Source organism: Pleurodeles waltl, chromosome 4_2, assembly GCF_031143425.1.
Source record: "Pleurodeles waltl isolate 20211129_DDA chromosome 4_2, aPleWal1.hap1.20221129, whole genome shotgun sequence".
NCBI lineage: Eukaryota > Metazoa > Chordata > Amphibia > Caudata > Salamandridae > Pleurodeles > Pleurodeles waltl.
The window spans coordinates 820,032,823-820,053,472 of record NC_090443.1 but is presented as its reverse complement, the minus strand read 5'-3'; positions in this window follow the sequence as shown (position 1 = coordinate 820,053,472).

The following is a 20,650-nucleotide window of genomic DNA, read 5'->3' as shown; positions in this document are numbered from 1 at the left end:
TATTTAGTCACTGGATTGAAGCCTAACCCACACGTAGAAATGACAGTCTCACAGTACTAAAGCTATTATTTAGAGAGTTGATCCCACGTTTTGGGTTCCCGGCCTCTTTAGAATCAGACAGAGGAAGTCACTTCCATAACAAGGTGATTAAATTACTATGTTCAGCATTAAACATTGCGCAGAAGCTGCATTGTAGCTACCGTCCTGAAGCTTCGGGATTAGTCGAACAAATTAATGGAACTTTGAAAGCTTGTTTGGCAAAACTGTGTGCATCCACAAATCTGAAATGGCCAGATGCTTTACCATTGGTTCTAATGAACATGAGAAGTACACCTGACAGAAAGACTGGAGTCTCTCCACACGAGATCCTGATTGGCAGAGCAATAAGATTGCCAGCTGTTCCTGCAAATGTACTTGTAAACATAACAGATGACTTGGTGCTGGATTACTGCAAGGGTCTAGCTGATGTGGTTCGCTCTTTGTCTCACCAGGTGGAAGCAAAAGCCATGCCACCATCCCAAGATCAGTGTCACAGCCTTCACGCTGGGAATTGGGTGGTGATCAAGAAGCACATGCGGAAGACTTCCTTGGAGCCTAGGTGGAAAGGTCCATACCACATTATTCTGGTGATGGCAACTGCTGTGAAGTGTGCTGGAATTCCGAACTGGGTCCATGCGAGTCATGCTCGCAAAGTGACATATCCTCTGGAAGAAGATCCAGTGTTGCTGAGAGCAAAAGCAGAAGTTGTACAGTCTCAAGAAGAACAAGTGACAAAGACAGAGTAAGAGACTGTAAAAGTAAAGACAGTGCAAACTGGTAAAGATACTGATACTCCTCTGAGAGATGAAATAGAGGTCAATCCTGATATTGCCCATTTAGCAGAAATAAAAGCGGATGTAGCAGGAGAGTCAAGTCTAAGGAGGACTCTCCCAAAAGCAGACAATTGGGAAAAAGAGATAAAGCAGATCTTATTTCCTGAAGAAGCTGAAAGTGGAGTTGAGTTGAATCAAAGTCATGCAGATTTGACTCCTGCTGAAGTGGTTAATGCTGCAGGTGAAGTAAGTCAAAGTCAAAGAAGGGCTTGTCAAATTTCTGCTGAACCAAGAAGAATCATAAATCCAGTTTTGACATCACTGTCTAGAAAAATTGTGAAAGGAGACAAGTGGTCTACTTTGTACACAACTGAAAAGATTCCGGATGTACTGTCGAGCATAAATGAGGAAGCAGAAACAACAGAAGGAACAGATTTGAGTGAAGGACAAACAAGTGCAAATCGAAGATCAAAGCGAAAGAGAGTTGCAAGTCGAAGATACTCAGGTCCTTAATGGACATACCTTGCAGCTGATGAATGGGAACACAAGTTTATGTCCTTTTGTTTTGACCGTGAGAATACAGCTTTACAATTTGGAACTTGAAATCACATTTGAACTGAGCTTTGAAATCACATTGCCAATTGAACAAGAGAGACATTATACACTGGAAGTAATTGAAAGTGATCAGCAGATCATGATCTAACAAGGGACATTTGAAACTGATTTTGAAAAAGCTGCTAAACTGATTTTGACAAGTTCTAGAGAAAGTCCGAAAGCTGCTGTAAATAATCACACATAAGACTGAAGATTGTTTTCGCTATTTTGTTTGCCTGCATAGTTAAACCTATCTTTCTTTTTCTTTCACTTTCTAATTCTTAACAGACCATGGATACCAATCGCAAACACAATAGAAACAATGGATGTTGCAAGTGTATGTGTGTTGAATTAGCAGTTGTCTTTGTAATAGGAAAGCTTGTTGTTGATTGTAAGTATGAGCGTTTCTAATAAAGCTGAAACTAACTATACACCTCCTCCAGAGACTATGGCACTTTCTAAATTAGAGAAGGTTAAATAAAGATGAGAAATACTAACACTTAGGCCCTCATTATGACATTGGTGGTAAATCCCACTTACCGCCATGCCGACTGCCGCCGACATAACGCCGCCGCGGCAGATAACCGCCAAACATATTATGACACACACATACCAATCCATCACTATACAGCCACACACACAAGTCCGCCAGCCCAAAGGTCAGTGATAAACTGGCAGTAGCAAAACCCACACCATTACGCCAACAGAACTACGCCAATCATATTATGACCCACGAATCACCGCGGCGGACATTCAATGGCGGCAAACCATTGACGGGACATACAGCCGCGCTCAAAATACACACACCTGACATTCATTCACGCAACACACCCACACCACTATCAAACACACACCGACAATACCTACATCCCTTTATGACTAGAAATAATTGCCACCAGAGAGAGATGCAGCCAGAGCACCCACACAACCAGAGCCACACAACACCATCACTTATACACCATCCACGCACCTTAGATCACACACCCCAACACATCACCCCACACACCCTCACCCACACCACTCGCACTACACCCATGGCACCACAACGACACCCCAGATTCTCAGAGGAGGAGCTAAGGGTCATGGTGGAGGAAATCATCCGGATAGAGCTACAGCTATTTGGACCACAGGTGCAGCAGACATCCATTGCTAGGAAGATGGAGCTATGGCGGAGAATCGTGCACAGCACCGCAGAACAAGGGATGACATCAGGAAGAGGTGGAATGACCTACGGTGGAAGATGCGTTCCGTGGCAGCAAGACACCAACTAGCTGTAAAGAGGACTGGCGGTAGATCCCCACCTCCTCCTCCACAACTAACAACGTGGGAGGAGCAAGTCTTGGCAATCATGCATCCTGAGGGCCTGGCAGGAGTAGGAGGAGGACTGGACTCTGGTAAGTCAAATCTCCATTACTATCACACCCCCTACCTGCATGCCATCACAAACCCCCACCCTTACCCTCACTCCCATCACTTCACCACCTCCCACATACTCCACCGTCACAACCCACTCATCCCAATACCAAGGCCTGCATGCAACACCAATGCATGGGCACCCCTCACAGACCTGCATGGACACCTATCACCACTGCATGCACACTGGAGAGAATCACCTAGCCCACCAAATAGCAACTCACACAAAGGCAAATCTGCCAGTTCAACAACAACCATAGAGGACAACACACCCATGCACAATATGTCATACGCAGAAACAATAACACTGCATTCACATCCCCACAGGTGCCCCAGCCAATGTCACCAGAGAAGAGGTGCCAGCAACATCCAGTTCCCCCCCAGAAGAGGCCCACAGTGATGACAGCAGCTCTGGTTGCCTGGATCTGGATGACCAACCTGGCCCATCAGGGACCTCCGGACAGTCGGTTACCCAGGCACACTCTCACACCACCACAGAGCCTCCCCCCTCAGGAAACACCACCACCACAGCACCCTCCCAGCGGGCACATAGCTCTGTCCCAAAGACACATCAAACAGCAGTGTGTCCACCACCACTGGGACCCCAGGCCACCTCACAAACACAGGATGATCAGGGACTTGGGGTCAGTGGCAGTGGACACACGGTTCAGGGGACAGAGGCACAGGACAACAGGGAAGCTGGGAGGACTGCTGTGCGACAGGGGGAGGACAGGCCCAGGGAACCCACTCTCCAGGAGGCACTCACCCCGATCCTGGGAGCATACCAACATTCCCAGGATACGCTGGGCTAGATACTGGACAAGTGGCAGAGGAACATGCGGCTGCAGGAGGGACAGTACCTGGGGATCAGGGAGGACTTGAAGGACATCAACACCACTCTGGTCTTGATTGCAGGGGTGCTGGCAGACATGGCCAACACTATGAGGGAGACAGTGGCACACCACCGGGCCCCTGACTCTAGCCAAACCGATGAACAGCCCTCCACCTCCGCTGCCGATAGTGGACAGGAGGCCACGCCACAGTATCAACAGGCCACGAGCACCCCTCCCCCTGCAGAAGGAGAACCACCCGGCAAGCGTTCCCTGCAATCCAGGCAGAAGCCAGAGACTATTGCCAAGACCCCCACCAGGAAATAAGACTCTCCTGATTGTCACCCTTGTGTCCCACTCTGTCACCCTGTCCACCTTGAACTGCCATTGCTCCCCTTCCTATGCCCCCTTGGACAATGCACCTGTGATACAAATAGACTGGACTCTATCCTGGACTTTCCTCCATCATCAACCCAGCCCATTCCACTACCCCATCTACTTCTTAGCACTTAAATAAACACCCTTTGAAAAAATACAAGTATGGAGTATGTCAAACGATTTAACTATTTAATCGTTTTTCCAGGTTTTAAGATTGCAATTCAACTGTACAGTAATGTATACATAGGAAAGACCTGTATTTGGCTGCAGTCAACACACCAGGAGCGATAGTGGGGTACAAATATCTGCAAATAGAAATGCCAAAGGGTACAGTGAGTGGCCATAGAAGTGGGAAAAACAGCCTGCCAGTGACAATGCCAAACACAAAACTGTCAATTAAATGTGAATTTACCATGTCTCACCTGTGTGTTATTGGAAGTATTGACAAATGATTGCACTTCTGTTGTCCTCATCCTCATCCACTGCCTCCTCATCTTCACTGTCCACAGGGTCCACTGCTGCCACACTGCCATCTCCAGCCTCCTTCTCCTGCAGAAAAGGCACCTGGCGACGCAAGAAAAGGTTGTGCAACATACAACATGCCATGATGATGTAGCAAACCTTCTTGGGTGAGTAGCACGGGGATTCACCTGTTAGATGGGGGCAATGAAACCTGGCCTTCAGGAGGCCAAAGGTCCTCCCTATAATTCTTCTTGTTCGCCCATGTGCCTCATTATAACGTTCCTCTGCCCTTGTCCTGGGATTCCTTCCAGGGGCAGTAGCCATGAGAGCTTGGGGTAACCTGAGTCACCTGAAAATATCGAGAGACAACTGTTAGCCACACACTAACTCTTAGGGCCCACACCATACCCATACACCAACATATACTGGGTGGGAACCAGGGCTCACCTATTAGCCACACCCTGTGCCTCTGGAGTTGAGCCATCACATTTGGGATGCTGCTATTCCTCAGGATAAAGGCATCATGCACAGACTCAGGATATTTTGCATTGACGTGGGAGGTGTACTGGTCTGCAAGGCACACCATCTGCACATTCATGGAGTGAAAGCTCTTTCGATTTCTGAACACCTGTTCATTTCACCAGGGGGAGGGGGGAAATGCAATATGTGTTCCATCAATTGCCCCAATAATGTTGGGGATATGTCCCTTTGCATAGAAATCAGCTTTCATTGTGGCCAAATCCTCCACCTGGGGGAAAACGTTGTAGCTGCACATGTGTTTAATCAGGGCAGACAACACCCTGGTCAGCACTATTGAGAACATAGGGTGAGACATTCCTGCTGCCAAGCCCACTGTCATTTGGAAGGAGCCAGTTGCCAAGAAATGGAGCACTGATAGGGCTTGCACAAGAGGGGAGATACCGTTGGGGTGACGGATAGCAGAGATTAGGTCAGGCTCCAATTGGGCACACAGCTCTGTGATTGTGGCCCTGTCCAGTCTTTAGGTGAGGATAATGTGCCTGTCCTCCATTGTTGCCAAGTCCACCAGGGTTCTGTACACGGGGGATGTCTCCATCTCCTATTCATCTGCAGCGGTTGCAATCTATGGGGCAAAATGGTGAGCAGCTGTTCATTATCTTTTAATTCCAACCACTGCAGTTCAATGCATGTTGTGATTGTATCAGTATTTTGTTGGAGATGTCCAAATGGTGCATTTGTGTACTGTGACGCAGTTAGGATCAATGGCCTGCCCCACCCTGAAATGGCGTCTGCCTGCCCTGTATGGAGGGACAGGTGGAAATGAGGTAATTCTGCTGATGTTGTGTGCCGTTGTGGGAGGCGGTCGAAAACCGCAGTGCAACTCCTCATTAGTTAACATTGGGCCCTATGGGGTACAGTGGCCAATGGTGATGTACACCGGCGGTGATGGTATTCACCGTCGTGGACGTCACTGCCATTTTCTATCTGTTCACTCACTTGCTACCTGAACTTCAACAGGAGAGGACCTACACTGCATGTGCTGCTGTGACCTGTGTCTGGAACCTACCATGGCGCGTGTGACTGGGGAAAGGGCCCCTGCCTTCACCTCGGCGGAGTTGGAGAGACTGGTGGATGGGGTCCTACCCCAGTACCGAATGCTGTATGGGCCTCCAGACCAACAGGTGAGTACACCGTGAGTACGATGCATGGTGTGTGAATGCATGGAGTGCTGTGTGGGAAGGCCTCATGTAGAGGGTGGGTGGTGGATGGGCCCTAGGCAGCGTGCAGCATGTATGGTGGGCCAAGTCTGTGAGAAATGGCGATGGGAAGGGGCATGGTGGGCCATGAGTGTAACAGGCAGGACGGTTGGACTAATACCTTTCCCTGTGTCCATTTCCCTGCAGGTCAGCGCCCATCAAAAGAAGGGTATTTGGCATGCCATCGCCAAGGACGTACAGACCCTGGGGGTCTACGTCAGGCGGAGCACCCACTGTCGGAAACAGTGGGAGGACCGGAGACGCTGGGAACGGAAGACCGCAGAGGCCCAGCTGGGGGATGGCCTCGCAACAAGGAAGGGGTGCCCGTCAAACCCTGTCCCCCCTGATGGCCCGCATACTGGCGGTGGCCTATCCAGAGCTGGATGGGCACTTGGGGGCATCACAGCAGCCACAAGGGGGTGAGTACAGTGCCCCAATATTCAACTTGCGCCTGGTGGGGTGGTAACCGGGTGGCGGTTGTGGGCCCTGTGGGTACTCCAACCAAGCTAGTATGCATCCACTACTGGGCAGGAGTCTGTGGGTTTCAGGCATGCTGCAATTGGCGTTAGGTGTCCCTATCCATGGACTGGTGACTAGCATTGTGCATTGCCTAGTGCGTAGGGCTGTTCCCTGTGTGAGTGTGTCGTGTATGCCATCGGTGGTGTTGTTGGCGCCATTGACCAAGTGTTTCATTTGTCTCTTCCCCCCACTTTTTGTTTTGTCACCCTGTCCTTATGTGCATTAGAATCATCTGGCGGAGGAGCAGAGGCACCAGCGACGGAGGGAGCTGTATCCCACAGGACCCATGAGGCCAACTCCACCGACGGTGAGGGCACCAGTGGGACGGAGGGTGAGGGGAGCACCACGGCGGAGACAGGAGGGGACAGTTTGGACACGGATTCCTCCTCCGATGGAAGCTCCCTGGTGGTGACGGACACCTCTGTGCCCACCCCAGCTACAGGTACAGCCGGCACCCCCGTCCCAGCACCGCCCTCCCAGCAGCCCCTCAGCAAGTTTCCCGTGCCCGCTGCCCCAGTTAGCCCTGCTGCCCTGAGTGAGGAGACTATTGCCCTCCTGCAATCCATCTCTGTTGGGCAGTCAACAATTGTGAATGCCATCCAGGGGCTGACAGCCCAAATGCAACAGACAAATGCATTCCTGGAGGGCATTCACACTGGCATGGCGACCCAACATTGATCAATCCAGGCTCTGGCCTACTCTCTGATGGCAGCCATTGTCCCTGTTTCTAGCCTTCCCCCTCCAACTTCCTCTACGCAATCCCATGTCCCTCAACCCCAACCTATCCCAAGCATACAGTCAGATGAGCATGCACCCAGGACAACACACAAGAGTGGACATGGCAAACACAAGCACCACATTTCATCCCACAGGCACGCACACAAACACCATCCAGAAGCAGGCATACCAACATCCACTGCCTCCACTGTGGCCCCCTCCTCCTCATCCTCCGCCTCCCGCCCAGTTTTGTCTCCACTCACACCTGCATGCACTACATCCTCATCCACTGCCCCTATCACCAGCACACCTAACAGCACATGCCCCTCACTGGCAGTCACCACCCCCACTTCCATGCACACGTCCCCTGTGTCCTCACCCACTATGTCTGTGCCCACTCCTCCTAAAGTACACAAACGCAAGCACTCAGACACCCAACAGCCATCCACCTCACAACAGCATCCAGCCCATGCGCCTGCACCCAAACACAGCGGACAGGCACCTCCTACCACCACTCCCTCTTCCTCCACTCCCAAACAATCTCCCTCTTCCCGCCCCAATGTCCCTAAGAAGCTTTTCCTCTCCACCATTGACGTCTTCCCTACCCTTCCCCCCGTCCCTCACGTCAGGCCAGGGCGGTCGAAACCCAGGCAAGCACTTCAGCCACCCAGTCCATGGGCACAGTAGTGTCCACAGCTACTCCAGGTAGGAGAGGATCCCGGGCACCAGGCAGCCACACTGAAAAGGTGCCTGCACCAAGTGCTGCAAGGAAGGGCAAGGAGGCCCCCCCAGCTAGTGCAAGGAAGGGCAAGGAGGCACCCCCAGCTGCTAAAAGGAAGGGCAAGGTGCAATCCCCGTCTGCTGGAAGGAAGGACAAGGAGCAGTCCCCAGCTGCTGCCAAAAGGAGCAAGGAGCCGTCCCCAGCTGCTGCCAAAAGGAGCAAGGAGCCATCCCCAGCTGCTGGCAGGAAGGGCAAGGGGCCTGCACCAGCAGGCAGAAAGGCCAAGAGGCCTGCTGCTGGGACTCAGTCGGAGCCCCCACCACCAACCATGGTGGTTCAGCCATCCGAGGCTGCAGGGAATGGGCTGGAGCCTCCCCCCACCACTGCCAGCACCGCCACCAGCGCCGCCACCAGCACCGCCACCAGCACCGCCACCAGCACCGCCATCAGCACCACTGCCAGCAGCAGCAGCCCCAGTGGGCAGCCGTCGGAGGCTGCAGGGGATGGGCTGGAACCTCCCCCCACAACTGCCAGCACCGCCACCAGCGCTGCCACCAGCACCACTGCCAGCAGCACCAGCCCCAGTGAGCAGCCGTCCGAGGCTGCAGGGGAAGGGCTGGAGCCTCCCCCCACCACTGCCAGCACCGGCTCCAGCACCACTGCCAGCAGCAGCAGCCCCAGTGGGCAGCCGTCCGAGGCTGCAGGGGAAGGGCTGGAGCCTCCCCCCACCACTGCCAGCTCCACCAGCAGCAGCACCACTGCCACCACTGAGCAGCCGTCACCGCTGGCGGACGGTGTGTAGTCCTGCGTCCATGGGCTGTTGTGCGGCGTGGCCCCGGCAAATCCTGTGGGTCTGACACCCAGGTGAGAGACTGTGACCTTGCACTTCCCAAGAACTGCATCACAGTGCACGATGCCCCCTTCAGAACCAGTGGAAGAAGCCATCCACTCACCCCATCCTCCACAGGATGAAGCTCACTGGGCACAATGCCCCATCCAGAACCAGTGGAGAAGCCATCCACTCACCCCATCCTCCACAGGATGAAGCTCACTGGGCACAATGCCCCTCATAAACCAGTGGAAGAAGCCATCCACTCACCCCATCCTCCACAGGATGAAGATCACTGGCACAATGCCCCCTCCAGAACCAATGGTAGAAGTCACCCACTTGAGAGACTGTGGCCTTGTACTCCCCAGTACCAAGCAGTGGGCAAATCACCCACTTGAAAGACAGTGGCATTGCACTCCCCAGGACCAAGCAGTGGGCAAATCACCCACTTGAGAGACTGTGGCCATGCACTCCCCAGGACCAAGCAGTGGGCAAATCATCCACTTGAAAGCACAGGGCATGTTGCCCACTCCAGGACCAGTGGCGTTGTACCATCTTCCGGCTGAGGTGCCCCACCATTCCCCGTCCCCCTGAGTTGCCTGTCTATTTTCAACCTGATGCCCCTGGAGTGTTCTCTCCGTGTTGTTGCAGGAGTAAGGTGGGGCCTTGGACTATGTGATGTGGCCCTGTGGCCCAAGGACATTGAGGACTGGGCAGTGTCCCTACATTTGTAAAGATGTATATACGTTTTTTATTTTGAAGCACGTATTTATTCTTTTTTATCTTATTACACTCACTTTAATCAATTCCTTTTGTCCTTGCATTATTCCTGAGAGGTACGGGGTGTATATGTAATGTCACTACATCTGCTTGTGTGTATGGTATTGGGGTTGGGGGTGTTGCATGTTGCGTGTATGTGTCACGCTTTTTTTCCTCCCCCCCTTCCCCTGTGTGCTAGGCAGCAGTACTCACTGTGGTTGTCTTCGCCTTATTTGGTGTTCGTAATGGAGCAGAAGGTAAAAGAGCATGGGGAAGACATGCAACTCGGGCTCCATGGCGGCATTGTTCTTCCCTGAGTCTCCAGAGGTGAGTCGTTTCCCTTCTGTGCAGTGTTTCCGACAGGAAAAGGTGGGGGATTGGTGTCTCATAATACAGTGGGCGGAACATTGTCTTCCGCCTGGCTGTAGGTGGTTACCGCTGTGGTGCCTGTTGGTTTTGCCCAGGCGGTCAGTGTGTTAAAGTGGCTGTCTGCCTGAGCGGTTTCCGCCGTGGTCATAATTTCATATTTATTACTGCCGGCCTGTTGGCGGTATTACCGCCACTTTATCACCGACCGCCAGGGTCGTAATGAGGGCCTAAGACAGCTCACAAGGAGATCTTTCCTCTAATGTTTTCTATCACTTATTGTATAAATATGTTGAGACAATGGGTGTAAGAGAATGTTATGCATGTACACAAATTCCTTCATCAGTGCAAGAAGGAATTCCATATCATAGCTTACCACTAACAGATGGAATTAGTTGCAGTCTTCTATTAACAAGATTTTATAATCAAGAATACATTCAATATTTCTATTTAAATATTGATGTAGTCTTTTCTTTTGTTCCAGTTAACCAACTTTTGAGTAGTATTGCTAAAGTTAGGGATATAGCCATTGTAGGAGGTTTCTTTGAGCCTATGCCCATCGTAATAATTTAACATATACACTTTCACCAGATGAGAAAACGTTCAGGGATCAGACTGATGATAGAAGAAAGGAAATGAAGGAGAAGATAGAGAAGGGTTTAGTGAAACACACTTACAACAATGATTATGCATATAGTCTGACTAGCACACAAGGGAAGCTTGCTTTAGATTATCAACATGTAGGGAAGGTTTGTATACAGACCACAATCCGGAACTGATACTAAGTTTGTGGGAACGAGTGAGTGCAGACATATATTCCTATTCAAGAAAAATGCGACTTTATGCTGAATGGACAAGATCCTGCAATTCCTGGGGTTTATTACATCTGTGGGAAAAGTGCTTATTATCATCTCCCTAGGGGATGGTATGGTACTTGCTGCCTGGAAGTCGTTTTTCCTAAAATTTATCAAGTTGACAACATAGATGAAACACATCAAATTCAAAGATCAAGATCAAAAAGGGCAAGTTATTCGGAAACAGTTGGAGGTATATTTGGAGCAATTATTCCTTCTATAGGAGTTGTACATTTATCCCTGATAACAGCAAAGGAATTAGTAATTTCATTAAGAACTTAACGGATCTAAATTCTGACCTAAAAGATCTGAAGGAGCCAAGTGTGTGGGAAAATATAGGCAAAAGTTTTACTGAGGTGAAAAAATGGTTGGGAATCCTTGGTTAGGGTGCTGTGGTACTGAAAAATTGTATAGATGCATACAAAGACAAAGGATGAAAAATGAACAGAGGAGGGAAGAAATAAAAATGGAAAAGATAAGAAGTAAATATTTTCATGATTTGAGAAATTCTGAAACCTGGAGAAAACCAAAAAATAGTAGATATAGTAAACAAACTAAGGTGGTCATTAGGACATTGGCGGTGACTGTTAAAGTGGCAGTAACACCGCCAACAGGCTGGCGGTAATTACCGCCAAATTAAGACTATGGCGATGATAACTCCCATAGACAGCCAATGTACCACACCCTCCGCCAGGGCGTTAAACTCCACACACCACAGCGGTAGCCATCAACAGCACGGAGGAAGACAAGGTACTGCCCACCATATCATGACACTGCAATCCACCATGATTTCCGGGGCGGTACCAACGCCTTCAAAAGCCTGGAGCAAACACATCACAGAAGACCAAAGACTCACAAACAGAGACACAGAGGAGATCCACGCCGCCATGGAACCGGAACTTCAAGTCTTCCCGATGCTCTTGTACGCCACGCTCCATCTGGAACACCAACGGCGACGACGACGGTGAGTACAGCCGCCTAGCACACAAAGAAGGGAGGGAGGAAAAGGAGAGTGACACACACACACGCACGACACACACCAGACACACACACACACACCATACACACAACCAGCTGCAGACGTAAATCAATGGCACAGGACACACGGCATAATAATACAAGGACTACAGGTAGGCAGTACCGAAATTGTAATTGTACGGCAAAAGCCACCATATGAACCAATTTTAGAACAGAGATACATAAACAATTGTCCAGAAAGGGCCAATGCCCAGTCCAAAGTCTATAAGGCCCACATGGCCACAGGGCACAGTCAAAACCCCAACTTGATCCTGACTAACTACGCACAAAACTGTGCAGGGGCAACATCACAGAAGTGGACAGGTACCTCAGGGGGAAGGAGGGTGGGGGGCACCTCAGCTGAAGTCGGAAACTTGCCCACTGATCCTGGAGGGGGCTCCATGCCCAATTCCCAATGGTGGGGAGTGCAAGGTCAGAGTCTCTGAGTTGGGGAACTTGCCCACTGGTTCTGGAGGGGGCTCCATTCCCAATTCACAATGCTAGGGAGTGCAAGGTCACAGTCTCTGAGGTGGGGAACTTGCCCACTGGTTCTGGAGGGGGCTCCATTCCCAATTCCCAATGCTGGGGAGTGCAAGGTCACAGTCTCTGAGGTGGGGAACTTGCCCACTGGTTCTGGAGGGGGCTCCATGCCCAATTCCCAATGCTAGGGAGTGCAAGGTCACAGTCTCTGAGGTGGGGAACTTGCCCACTGATCCTGGAGGGGGCTTCTTGTACAACAGTCCCTGGAGGGTGGCCTACATGCCCTCTGCTGGAGGTGAGGGCTGCTGTGTCTCAGCTGGGGAAGGTGTCTCCTGGGCAGCCTCTGCTGGAGGTGAGGGCTGCATTGTCTGTGCTAGGGGGACTGCATTGTCTGTGCTGAGGGGAGGTGTCTCCTGGGCAGCCTCTGCTGGAGGTGAGGGCTGCATTGTCTGTGCTGGGGGAGGTGTCTCCTGGGCAGCCTCTGCTGGAGGTGAGGGCTGCATTGTCTGTGCTGGCGGGGCTGCATTGTCTGTGCTGAGGAGAGGTGTCTCCTGGGCAGCCTCTGCTGGAGGTGAGGGCTGCATTGTCTGTGCTGGGGGAGGTGTCTCCTGGGCAGCCCCTCCTGGAGATGAGGGCTGCTGTGTCACAGCTGGAGGCGTGGGCATCTTGCCTGTCATTGGTGGTTGAGTGGGAACCTTTTCTTGCATTGGTGGTTGAGTTGAAATTTTGCCCCTCCTCGCTGGTGGAGTGGGATCCTTCCCTTTCCTGGCTGGTGGAGTGAGATCCTTCCCTTTCCTGGCTGGTGGAGTGGGATCCTTCACTGTCTTGCCCCCACGACTAGGAGGTGCCTCCACTGTCCCCGTGGACTGTTTGCCTGAGGTGCTGGGCTGGGTCGTTGGGACCCTGCTCTTACAGGCAGGACGGGGGAGGGAGAGGGAAGAGGTCAAGTTGGGCAAGGAAAAGCTTAGGGACGGTAGGGCGGGATGAGGGAGGAGGGATGGGAGTGGAGGTTGAGGGAGAGGTTGTTGAGGAGTATGTCTGCTGGACTTGGGGGCAGGTGCATGGGCAGTGTGCTGATGTGAGGTGGATGGCTGTTGGGTGTCTGAGTGCCTGTGTTTGTGTCCTTTAAGAGGGTGGACACAGACAGGGTGGGAGAGGACACAGGGGACGCGTGGATGGATGTTGTGGAGGTGTCTGCTAGTGAGGTGTGCATGCTGCTTGATGTGTGTGGTAATGCTGGTGGTGGCTGTTGAAGCAGTGCATGCAGGTGTGAGTGTGGACGTGACTGTGAGGGAGGTTGAGGAGGAGGGGAAGGGGGAGATAGTGGAGGCAGTGGATGTGGATGTGTGTGCAACTGTCTGTTGTTTGTGTGAGTGCTTGTGGACTGAAGTGTGGTGCCTGTGTTTGACTGTGCCACTCTTGTATGATGTCTTGTGTGCATGCTCGTCTGTATGTGTGCATGGGATGGGTTGGGGTTGAGAAGACTGGGAAGTGGTAGTTGGAGGGGGAACGGTAGAAACAGGGACAATGACTGCCATCAGAGAGGAGGCCAGAGCCTGAATCGATCTCTGTTGGGCTGCCAATCCACCATGGATGCCCTCCAGGAATGCATTGCATTGCTGCATCTGGGATGCCAGCCCCTGGATGGCATTCACAATGGTTGACTGCCCTACAGAGATGGATATCAGGAGGTCAATAGCCTTCTCACTTAGGGCAGCAGGGCTCACTGGGGCAGGGCCTGAGGTGCTTGGGGTGAAGGAGATGCCTACCCTTCTGGGTGAGCAGACATGAGCAACTCCGTGAGGGGCTACTGGGAGGGCAGTGCTGGTATGGGGGTGGCGGCTGTACCTGCAGCTGGGGTGGGCACAGAGTTGTCTGTCACCACCAAGGTGCTTCCATCGGAGGAGGAATCAGAGTCTGTGCTGTCACCTCCTGTCTCCGCCGTGGTGCTCCCATCGCCCTCTGTCCGACTGGTTCCCTTGGCGTCGGTGGACTCTGCCTCCTGGGTCCTGTGGGATGCAGCTCCCTCTGTCACCAGTGCCCCTGCTCCTCCGCCAGATTATGCTAATGCACACATGAATAGGATGACAGAAGGAGAAAGGCGGGAGAGAAAGGGAGCACTGGGTCAATTACAGCACCACCACCACAGTTGGCATACAGAGTACCGTCACACACAGAGATCAGGAATGAGCACAATGCATTGCACTGGCATTCAATTGGCTAGATGCCACATCAAGATGAGGGCCAACCACTGCCAACTGCACCCCTCCTGGGACCCACAAAGCCCTGACTGACATGGAATGCAACCGAGCTAGGTTACCTGAATTTGCTAAACACCCATTACTCTCGAGTTGGATCACGCTGCAAACTCTGACCTGGCATTAAGGGGCACCCACTAACTCACACCCTCTACCATGATCCCATGCAACCTACCAATTATTGGGTGTTGTGTGGGGTGTGTAGGTGTGTGGGTGTTGGGTACTGTGGTTGGGTGTGTGAAGTGGGGTACGTGAGGGATGTATGGGTGTATGTGGTGTGTGTGTCTATTTGTCGCAGTGGTCTTGGTGTCAGTCTGGTGGTAATTATTTTTATTCGTAAAGGGTTGTGGGTAATGTGGGTGTGTGTTTTATAGTGCTGTGGGTGGGTGTGGTGTGTTTATCAGTGTCAGGTGTGCGTATTTGGTATTGGCCAATGTTGCGTAGTTTAGTATTTGGGTGGCCATTCTGAGCGCTCTGGTGTGTACACCAATGGTTTACCGCCATTGAATGTCCGCCGTGGTGATTCGTGGGTCATGATGTGGAGGGCGTTGTTCTGTTGGCGTAATGGTATGGGTGTTGATACCGCCACTTTAGCACTGACCTTTAGGCTGGCGGATTTGTGTATGTAAAGTAGAAAGGTACACTGTTGTAAAAAATAGTGATAGGGATGCGGGGCGAAATCAGTCATTGATATCAGGAGAGCCCTCAAGCACCCAATAGGATGACAAGCTTCATCACTGGGCAATATCCTCGTCAGACCGGTGCTGCAATGTCTGGCGGACCACCCCTAAAATAGGGATGGTACTGAACCGAAGACTGTTTGCCAAATTTAGGTCTGAAACGAATACTGACTATGAAGGGATATATATAGATAAATATAGGAGAGACTGAAAGAGTTAAAATTAGCTCTGAGCCTTAAACATCACTTTAATGAATCAGGGAAAGGTTCAGGCCAATGCTTAAAAAAAACAAAGGGAGTGAATACGGGGATGATGTCCCACTACACTCTACACGGAGGAAAAAGGTAGTGTACCTAATCCTGTCGAAATATGGTTAACATGTTTCCCGTCTTGATGGTCAACAAATGATCCCATGACGCTTCATCAGTACCGTAACTACTACTTCTCCTATTCAAAAGTGCAACAAGTGCTAGATAGTCACTTACTGAATGAAGACAAATCATCAACCTCAGTTGGTCAATCAGTCGCCCTGCGTAAAAGTGAGAGAATAAAGGTACATTAGTGAAAAGATAATGAGGGACGCAAAGTGTGGTGCAATCAGAGCAACCAGATCCCCAGTGTGCCACAGACGAAAGTAGAAAAATAGGCTTACCTCCCATAGTCGAGAATGAGCTTCCTAGGAACGCGCAAGCCTCAACCAAAGAAGAATTACTAGGCATGAAAACAACATGGTAATATACAAATGCAATATACATTGATATAGTCATAGTTTAAAAATAATGGGAGGCAACACAAAAAGCACAATAGCAAGCCAGGTCATGTAACACATAAATGGAGTCCAAACTGTCACAAAAATCCAACATAAATAAAATCCTGAAGAAAATGTTAGCGGAGGGGCTATTTATTGCCAAAAGCCAGTGTAGCAAACAACAGCAATGATCCCCGAGGGATCCAGAGTCAAGTCACTAGACCCTATGCACAAAGGAGGACTTAATTCATTTTTGCCTTGGTTACAACAGAAGTTAAGTCCAGTAGGAGCTATGACACTAGGGCTAGTTGTTAGCAAAACCCAGTGAAGCAAGGAGCATACACGTTCTGAAACGGACCCCGTCTTATGTAGACAAGAGCCCTCTACCCAAAGCAGACTTACTTTGTTCTCTCCTCGGTTACACCGGTAACCTGCCCTCAGCCGCGCACCTGTAGACACCGGTGCGGCGCGAGAGAGCTATTAATATACATCAATGGAGTCACGCTCAATCGCGTCTAGATCTGGAAGTAGCAACAGGTAGTTGCGGCCCCGTGGGGCTACAAACATAAGAAAGGGACATGTATTTCATCCGGCAGCCATCTTGAAATTCAGAGTCATGTATACTCCCATAGACAAAATCGAACGTAATCCGTATTATGTCCAGTCCTGCGTGTAATATTAGGACCCTGGGCCAGAGTGTGGAAGATCTTAATTTGCATGAAAAAGGGGATATACTATATTGCATCCGTGACCGGGCAAAGTGATGGTAACTATGCTGGCTGAAAAGGCAGTAAAAATCAAAGAGAGACTCTTGTCAGGTTCCAGGTTTGTGGAGACGGCGGCCATCTTGCTGGTAGAAGTACTTCCCAGTAAGATACTGTATAGGAAAGGGCCATCTAAAATATAGAGAGAGTACATAAATGGTGAACAAATAGGTTGGATATAAAAAGCTGCCAAACATCTCAGCTAATTGGATGGAATGTACAGCTGGGCTCTGAATGGCTCAGTTTTGTGATAACCTAAAGGAAAACGAATGTACCTTTATTCTCTCACTTTTACGCAGGGCGACTGAATGGCCAACTGACGTTGACGATTTGTCTTCATTCAGTAAGTGACTATCTAGCACTTGTTGTTGCACTTTTGACTAGGAGAAGTAGTAGTTACGGTCCTGATGAAGCGTCATGGGATCATTTGTTGACCATCAAGACGCGAAACATGTTGACCATATTTCGACAGGATTAGGTAAACTACCTTTTTCCTCCGTGTAGAGTGTAGTGGGACATTCTCCCCGTATTTACTCCCTTTGTTTTTTTTAATCATTGGCCTGAACCTTTCCTTGATTCATTAAAGTGATGTTTAAGGCTCAGAGCTAATTTTAACTCTTTCAGTCTCTTCTATACATATCTATATATATCCCTTCATAGTCAGTATTTGTTTCAGATCTAAATTTGGCAAACAATCTTCAGTTCAGTACCATCCCTATTTTTGGGGTGGTCCGACAGACATTGCAGCACCGGTCTGATGAGGAGATTGCCCAGTGATGAAGCTTTTCATCCTATTGGGTGCTTGAGGGCTCTCCTGATATCACTGACTGATTTCGACCCTGCATCCCTATCACTATTTTTTGGAACAGTGTACCTTTCTACTTTACAGTAAGCCTTGGGAGACTGTACACTGGACCAGAAACCTCCCAGTCCCTCCTCTTGTGCTAATGGATTTGTGTATGTGGCAGTATTCTGTCGGATTGGTGTGTGTGTTTCATAATATGGAGAACGGATATCTGCCACCGTGGTGGTATGTTGGCAGCCGTCACTGTGGCTGTAAGCGGGATTTACCGCCAATATCATGATGAGGGCCTATGTTTTGAGTTGTCTCATTAGTATTAATACAAGTATTAATAAGCATTTTCTTTTGTAATGACACATACAGTCGTCAGAGGAGGGATTGTTAGAGAGTAAACATTATTAATAAAAATGTGTCACTAAAACATGATGTAAAATGACGTGTGTTTAAAGGTCTAACTGATAAACGTGTGGTAGAAATGTGATTGCTCTGGTGTCAGCCACAATCAAATTTGACATGAAGTAATGATGTCTAATGAAAATGTATTTTGTTTAATTATAATTAATGTACTGACAAGGGATGATTATTGAAGTGTACTAAAAGGTTAATGGTTTAAATTTAAACAAAATGTTTTATTCTTAATGTTTTAGCATTAGTTAAAAAGGCCTCAAGTTTTAGTAATTTTCCAGAGACATGGGCCCTCATTCTGACCTTGGCGGGCGGCGGAGGCCGCCCGCCAAAGTCCCGCCGTCAGGTTACCGTTCCGCGGTCGAAAGACCGCGGCGGTAATTCTGACTTTCCCGCTGGGCTGGCGGGCGGTCGCCTTCAGACCGCCAGCCAGCCCAGCGGGAAAGAGGCTTCCACGATGAAGCCGGCTCGGAATCGAGCCGGCGGAGTGGAAGCTGTGCGACGGGTGCAGTTGCACCCGTCGCGTATTTCACTGTCTGCGCAGCAGACAGTGAAATACATGTAGGGGCCCTCTTACGGGGGCCCCTGCAATGCCCATGCCAGTGGCATGGGCACTGCAGGGGCCCCCAGGGGCCCCGCGACCCCCCCTACCGCCATCCGGATCTCGGCGGTCCGACCGCCGGGATCTGGATGGCGGTAGGGGGGGTCGGAATCCCCGCGGCGGTGCAGCAAGCTGCGCCGCCGCGGAGGATTCAATGGGGCCGCGGTACACTGGCGGGACCCCGCCAGTGGTGCCGGTCCGACCGCGGCTTTACCGCCGCGGTCGGAATCCCCATTGGAGCACCGCCGGCCTGTCGGCGGTGCTCCCGCGGTCAGGGTCAGAATGACCACCATGATGTTTAAATGTGTGCTAACTTTGCAAAATAATGTTTCTTCAAATATCCTGTGTGACTTGCACAGTGGAAATTTCTGTCCTGCTTTTACTGCTCGTGTTGTACATTTCCTCGAGGTAAAAATTGTTAGTTTTAAAGAATGAGCCTCAGATAGATTGAGATTCTTCAGGCGTTTTGGACAGCCTGTGATGTTTCTGTATTTCTATCATTTTGTCTTGTGCATGATTTACGTGATCTTAGCATTGTTAATCTAAAGGGCAATAAGTGTTTAAACTTTACTAAACTAGTGTGGTGATTCATGGCCACATAGGTCATGGTGTGTTTAAATTACTGACTCCAATTGATTATGTTGATTTTTTTATGTTATACTTGATGATTATTGGTTCATATTGTCTGATTTGATGATTTCACACTCCTGTCTCAGTCAAAAGGTCAGAGTCAACCTTTGAGGGTAATAGATGGTTTTGCCCTATACGTGTCACCTTATCACAATAATATAAAATAAAATAATGTCTGACACGCCCACACACCCATTCATGGCATTTTCCTCCATCCCATTGCCTCCCCAGACCCTCGGTTACTTACCCTATTGCTGTTCTCACACCCTCAACCCTGTGTGCTTTCGCTCAGTAGCCACTGCCAGCTGTCTCCACTTAATATATCTCCCTTTATGTGTGCATTTATGCATGGAACGAACCCACCCCACTCATGCGATCTCCCTCATTGCCATCATCCTCCTCCCTCATCTCCCCCAGCCTCCTCCCTCATGTCAGTTTCTTCCACTCTGGGACTTTAAGTTTTATTTTATTCATTTTTGGAAGTGCCTTTATGTAGTGCTAAATTGACTTGAAGGTATTGGAGTGATTTACATAAGTACCACTTACATTACACATGAAGACTTTAATTTTTAAAACATGTTGCACAGCACTATGTAATATGTTTTTTATTTCATAAATGTTTGGGGCAGTTTTATATAGCACAAACTCGACCCAAAGGTATTGGAGAGCTTTACATGAGACCCAAGCGCTGCTGTCTAACATGTCTAACTAAATATTGACAAAAAGCAATAGAATTCACAAAGGCTACACATATACATGCAGGACCTCACATACATTTACCACCTGGTCGGAGCAGATTGCAAATGTATGCATTAAACCCACACAGAAGTGGGAATTCTGTTTGGTTTTATGACTGGAAAATCGGTTCTACACAGCAATTCCCCATTCTATGGGGTTTTAATTGTAAATTAATGGTACTGGCAAGGACGTAACTTCAGAGAGTTGTGTGGTGTTACACCCCTCTAATATATATACATATATATATATTATGAATAGTAGGGTACAAATGGTTTCAGTCGAGTATGGTGAGGTGCCTGTCGGATTTCACTAGAGATTTCGATATAGACACAGACATATTCATACACACACTTTCCCTCTCTCTGTTTTGAAAGTCCTCAAAACTGTTGCCTATTTTTTACAAAATCTTGTGTTTACTCCAATTTAGTAATCCTTCCATCTGCATTCCTCTCACTTTCCCGCCCTTTGAGCCCCTCTCATGCGCCCTGCCCTTGTACAATGCATTTTGACAATATATGCCTGCGTGATTGTTGGAAA